The 6,985-nt window shown below is 37.4% G+C and overlaps 1 pseudogene; it reads right to left on the reverse strand.

Annotated features, from left to right (window-relative positions):
* Positions 1–5,235: 5,235 nt before the first annotated feature.
* LOC144454382 (large ribosomal subunit protein eL15 pseudogene) lies at positions 5,236–5,838 on the reverse strand (annotated as a pseudogene).
* Positions 5,839–6,985: the final 1,147 nt, after the last annotated feature.

Genomic DNA, 6,985 nt, shown 5'->3' on the forward strand with positions numbered 1-6,985 from the left:
TGGTACAGTTTAAAAATCTCTACTAAAATAACTTTAATAAATTCTTAGATAAGTAAGATAATTCTCTAGGGAAGAGGATTCCCTCATTAGTTATTTGGTTTAACTTTATCAGTTGTTTCCCCACCCACCCCCAATGCCAATCCTGTTCTTATACACAGTTGCTGTTTAGAATTCTAACTTTCATAAAATATCCTGAATCTTAACTTGGTGTCAAGTTGACACTGACAACTTGTCCCTCAGATTGGGGCTTCAGGCTTTAAATCTTTAGTAGCTGTTATGGTTTTGCTTAAAAGCCTTAGAAGATTTTATGTTTATTGTCTCTGCTTGCTCTAAGAGCCAGTTAAGATTCCATCTTTCTTTGTAGTAAGGAATTCTGCCTCCCTCCAGCTTTCCCCTAGTCCTAAATTCTCTGTTCATCTTGCTCCTCAGAAATGGAAATATCTGGTGCCACTTTTTCCCCTATATAAAGAAGGATAATTTATTCCTATTTCCTTGAGGAGAGAATAAATCCCTTTTTTCTTATTTGACTTGTCTTAATTCTTATTTAAACCATGATTAATATCCTGATTTACCTTAGCCATGCCAACTGGTTTTTCAAATGTGTTCATGTGTGTGCGTGTGTGTGTGTGTGTGTGTGAGAGAGAGAGAGAGAGAGAGAGAGAGAGAGAGAGAGAGAGAGAGAGAAAGAGACAGTGACAGATATAGAGAGACAGAGACAGAGAGACAGAAACAGACAGACAGAGACAGAGAATTTAAAGTGACCATATCTCCACAACCAATTGGATGAGTTTTGAGGCTTTACTCCTGATTGTCTTGCCCTCAGCCTGTCTGGTTATTGATGTTACTTTTCAGACAGTCCATAGCCAGGCCACCTTAATGGAAGTACTGCTTCAGGGGGCATTTGAAGATATTCTCTGGCTTTTCAAGTTTACATTTGCCTCAGCTGAACTCAGTGTATAACTGCTTGTTCTTAATCTGCATATATGTCCAACTCAGGAGACTTGTATTGCTATAGACCATAATGGTTGTGATGCTGTGCTGGTCACAGAATGGATCATGAATAAACTCATACAGATAGTCTATCAATATTTCTCAAGGGGCTCTTCTTTCCTCTGAGCATACATAATGTTTGCTACCAGGCTTTGACTACAAAACCAATACCCTATAATAGAGACAAGAATTAGGTTTTATTTTTTTACCAGACCTATGGATTCATCATGATAACGAACTCCTTTTGAAGAATTTTGTCTTATGATACAGTTCTGCCTTCTTTTCCAATTGTTTTCTTAAAATGGGGTACCCAAAGTTGGGGTGCTGAGTTGTTAAATAATTAATCCATGGTCACACAGCAAATATGTGTCACATGTGAAATTTAATAAACATCTTTCTGACTAGGATGCTTGCTCTTTATCCACATATCATGCTTAATAAATTATACAAATTATTGTTACATTTAAGAGGCCACCTGAGCATAATGCTAGACTATATCAAAAGCCCTTGGCATCTAATTCCCAGAGGAGTTAAGTGACTTACTTAAGATAGCACAAATAGTGGGAAAGTATATTAGAATCCGTCTCAGTCACAAAATCTGCAAATCCTTATACTACAGAATGTAAACACACATACACATTTGGTTATATAGGCCAAAGAGACTAGAGAGGAACTTATCATCCAATTCACTTTTATTTGTAAACTTGGTCTATAACCCAGAGGGAAAAAAAAGCACTCAAAAACAATTCTGGAAATCATCAAAGAAATTATTGGTAATTACACATACATTGCAATGTAACTTATAAATAATGAGCCTGATTCTATCTGGCTTTTCTCTTTCTTTAGGAAATAAAGATACACAAAGCCAATATGAAGTTAGGTTCAAAGAAGAAGAAGCATTTGTGTTCTATGTTGTTTTTCTGTATCACTGTGTGGGCCAAGAATAGTGCAAAGATTAGTATTGACAACAGGAAAAGAGGGAATAATCTGCAGAAATTCTACAAGACAAAATAATCAGATTATATTCTAAGAACCTTAGGGAAGTTTGTCCAGAAGGGATAGATAAGGCATTTTCCAATCCAATGTTAAGCATATCAAGATTGGAGGATCAAAAATAGAGACAATGATAGCATCATTAGGTTAAAAAGGCAAAAAAAAATGAAGATGGATTCATTTTGGTAAATTACTAAAAGCTTCTGACATTTAGGTTAATATCTAAAATATCAGGACAAAGACAAAGAACATTTTATGTGGTCAAACAGCAGGATGTTAACAAATTAGGTGGAAACTATTCAAAATGGAAATCACTTAAGTACATTACACTTTATTTTGAGTTAAATGCTAATGCCATTACTTTAGAATTAAAGGTGAATTTCATAACTTTAGTCCAGGATTCACACTACTTTATTACTCATCAAATACTTCTGAAATACCACCAACATGAGCAAGGTGATTCAATTTCATGATGTAAGGAGTCAAATGACTAACAAAATAAATCTGCATATAGATGACAACCGATAAGTGATTTGAAAATATTCTTGTTAATTGCATTCTCTTCATATTTTTTTTTAAATGTGCCCCAAAATGAATCAGAAAGATTTCTTTCAGGTAATAGCTTAGATTTTTTTTTCAGTGTTCTAATAAGATGATTAAAGTTTAGTCGATGGGTATTATAATTAATAATGAGGATCCTATGGTACATCTCCAAAGTGAAAGTTTGGAAGATGAATATTGGACAAAGAAGTTATTGTTTTGAGTGATTTTTTTAAACTTCAGGGAAAAAAACTTATCTAACTTATCTCAGTTTCTTTGCTCTTTCAGAAAATTTATCACTCATTGGCTCAGTTGACTTTTGAATGCAAACTTATTTTTTATTTATTTTTATTTTTTAACATGTGTTTTTAAAACTTTGGGTTACAAATTTTCTCCCTTCCTCCCTCCCCACCCTCCCTCATTGAAAAGACAAGCATGTACATACAGGTTATAGATGTGTAGTCATGCAAAACACTTCCATAGTAGTCATGTTGTGAAAAACTAAGTATATTCCCCTTCTTCCTATCTTGCCTCCTGTTTATTCTACTCTCTCTTTTGACTCCGTCTCTTCTGGATTACCCCCTCCCCAATATGTCCTCCCCTCTATTATCCCCTTGCTCTGTTATCCCCTTCCCCCCTATTTTCCTGTAGAGTAAGATAGATTCCCATACCCAACTGAATATGTATATTATTACCTCCTTAAGCCAAATCTGATAAGAATAAGATTCACTCATTCCCTCTTACCCTCCCCCACTTCCCCTCCACTATAAAACCTTTTTCTTCTCTGTTTTGTGTGAGATAATTTACCCCATTATACATCTCCCTTTCTGCTTCTCCCAATATAATCCTCTCTCACCCCTTAATTTTATTTTCCAGATATCACACCTTCATCTTCAACTCACCCTGTGCCCTCTATCTATCTATCTATCTATCTACATACATACATATAATTTTTTCCCCTCCAACTACCCTAAAACTGACAAAGGACATATGAGTTACAAATATCATCTTTCCCTGCAGGAATATAAATGGTTCAACTTGAGTGAGGGTGTTATGATTTCTCTTTTCTGTTTACCTGTTTCATGTTTCACTTGAGTCTTGCATTTGAAAGTCAAATTTTCTATTCAGCTCCGGTCTTTTACTCAGGAATACTTGAAAGTCTCCTATTTGATTGAATGACCATTTATCACTCTGAAGCATTATACTCAGTTTTGCTGGGTAGGTGATTCTTGGTTGTAATCCTATCTCCTTTGCCCTCCAGAATATCATATTCCATGCCCTCTTGTCCCTTAACGTAGAAGCTGCTAAATCTTGTGTTATCCTGATTGTGTTTCCACAATACTTGAATTTTTTTTTTTTCTGGATGCTTGCAATATTTTCTCCTTAACCTGGGAATTCTGGATTGTGGCTACAATATTCCTAGGAGTTTTCCTTTGGGGATCTCTTTTAGGAGGTATTCGGTGGATTCTTTCAATTTCTATTTTGCCCTCTGGTTCTAAAATATCAGGGCAGTTTTCCTTGATAATTTCTGGAAAGATGATGTCTAGGCTCTTTTTTTGATCATGGCCTTCAGATTGTCCAATAAAATTTAAGTTCTCTCTCCTGGATCTATTTTCCAGGTTGGTTGTTTTTCCAATGAGTTATTTCACATTCTCTTCTATTTTTTCATTCTTTTGGATTTGTTTTACAATTACTTGATTTCTCATATACTTGCTAACTTCCAATTGCTCCATTCTAATTTTTAAGGAAGTATTTCCTTCAGTAATCTTTTGGACTTCCTTTTCCATTTGGCCAATTTTGCTTTTTAGGACCTTATTCTCCTCATTGGCTTTCTGGACCTCTTTTGACCTTTTGGTTAGGCTATTTTTTAAGGTGTTATTTTTTTCAGTGTTTTTTTAGATCTCCTTTAGCAACACTCTTAATTTTTCTTCTAATTCTCTTACTTGCTTATCAAAATCCTTTTTGAGCTCTTCCATTGCCTGGGACCAATTCATATTTTTCTTGGAGGGTTTGGATGTAGGAGCTTTGGCTTCATTGTCTTATTCTGGTTGTATGTTTTGATCTTCTTTGTCACCAAAGTAAGATAATATAGTCTGATTCTTTTTGCTGTGCTTTCTCATGATCCTTGCCAATTACATGAGTTATAAACTCTTTGTTAAGGTAGAGGTCTTTTTCCCATGTGGAAAATGTACTGTCCCAAGCTTCACAGGTTTTGTAAAGCTGTTTTCACAGATACTTCTAAAGGACTTGTAAATTTTCAGTTCTTCCAAGGTGCTATGATCAAGGGCAAGGTGTTTATTGCTTTCCTGTCCGTGCTCTGCTCTATGAGTGACCACAAGAACCCTTTTGTGTTTTGGAACTGTCTCCACAACCACTACAAACTCCATCACACCAGTGCTCCTCCTTGCCCAAGGACCCCCACCCAGAACTGTGACCCAAATCCAGGCATGAGCAAAGCAATAGAATCCTGCACCAGCAGAGAGATCCCTGAAATCCCCCTTTGATCAGACACTGGATTCCCCCTCAGTCTGTGGGCTGGAAGCTCAAGAGGCAGCTGCTGCCCTAGGGCTGAGCTTCCAAGAATGGGTCTGGGACCCCAAGCTTCTCTCTCACCACAGAAACAGACTTTTCCCACTGACCTTCCTTTGTTTTTTTTAAACATCATAAATATTGTTTATTAGACATCGAAGTTTACAAATTAATGTGCACCAATTAGCAGTATCGATTTAGTTGGAGAGTACTGTGCCTTCTCCAAGCAGCACAGTGAGACCCTCCAATCGTATGGGAATTTGTGATCCTTTCCAAGACCCCTGTTTTTCTGGCCAGCTGAGGTAAGACCACACATCTCTCTGTGTTTGTGTACTGGTTTGGTGATCCATTGAGTGTCAAGGTTTCATCTGATAGCTTTATGGAATGGGTCAATAAGAATAACCTCAAAGAATTTGTATGTTGAATCTTCACCCACCCAGTAGGAGTTCAAGACTCTTAGGGCCCCAGAGTGGCAGCCAGCACATTATTCTGCTACAGACTGAATGCTCTTGGCAAACTTCAGCTGATTCACACCATGATGTACAGGTTTACCATAGGTTGCACCCTTGGGAACTGGATGCTTTCGTCCACCACATTGAACTCGAATATGGTAGATGACATAACCTTGCTTAGCCTTGTACCCCAACCTGAGAGCTTTGTTGGGTCTGGTGGGCTGCGGGGTTCAGTGGTACTACCAGCAGCACATTCACAGGAGGAACCGCATAACCACATGACATCTGACTCCTTCTTCTTCCATAGCTCCTGGATGTATTTGTAGGCCCCCATCCTGGCTCACTTCTAGCCTGCCTGATGGCTTCTGCCAACTGGAAAGAAGGAGTTCACTTTCCCACAATCCTTTATGGGCTCTCCCCACTGACCTTCTAAGTTGTCTTTGGAGTTCATGATTGAAAAGTCTGGAAACCACCCCAGCTGCCTACGATTCAGTCCTGGAGGGCTGCTCCAGGTTTGCTGAGGCCTACACACCCATGCCAAAACTGTGCTCCTCTCCCAGCCCAAGGGGATATACCTTTCTGATCAACCATCCAGGTTGTCTTGGTATGGAAATTTGTTTCACTTTTTCTTTTTGTGGGTTTTGCTACTTTAGAATTTCTGTATAGCCATTTTTATAGGTATTTGGAGGAGTTGGGGGAGACTTCAAGCGAGTTACTGCTTTTGCTCCTCCACCTTGGCTCTGTCTTAAATGCAGACTTCTAAATGCCCTATGTATATCATCCTAGCCTGTGTTTTCCTGAATCCAGATTAAGTAACTTATTTAACCATTTCACTTTTCAATTATTCAAAGCTTATCTCAAATCCTAGCCAACTCCCAAATCCCTGACAGAAATAAACAACTACTACATGAACAAAAGATAGAACTAGGAAAGAAAAGGAAACAAAACATTCAGGATTAGGAATGTGTCTTTCAGCAAGTTACTCTTCATTAGGAAATTTCATTTCAACAAATCTTGAATGCTGGTAGTAGAATTCAATAAAATATATTTTGGCCAGTAATGGCAAAAAGCTATTCTCCAAGAAAAGGGGGATATATGATGTATTTTTTTTTCTTACTCAGAGGTATAATTTTTAAAGAACAAGATAAAAAGAAAGCTATAATTTTTTTTAATTAAAATAATATTGACTTTGCATTCTATTCATTTGGGCTGGATTCAATACAGTAATTCTTCTGTGTACTTCCCCAGTACTGAGCCTATTCAAGGATAGAAAATAACAAGGGAATGATATTTATTTGGAAGAACATGGGAATAGAGATCTGTGATTCTCAGGTCTGTGTGGAGAAATCCTGGGGTATGGATATTCTCTCCAGTAATATAAATCTGCAGCTCGTCCAAAACTGATAGTAATAGAGAATGGCCTAGAGAAATACAAAGCTAAGTGACTTGCCCATTGTCATCCAGCCTATATGTGATAGAAG

This window comes from Phascolarctos cinereus, unplaced genomic scaffold (assembly GCF_003287225.1).
Source record: "Phascolarctos cinereus isolate Bilbo 61053 unplaced genomic scaffold, phaCin_HiC Scaffold_726;HRSCAF=1367, whole genome shotgun sequence".
Lineage (NCBI taxonomy): Eukaryota > Metazoa > Chordata > Mammalia > Diprotodontia > Phascolarctidae > Phascolarctos > Phascolarctos cinereus.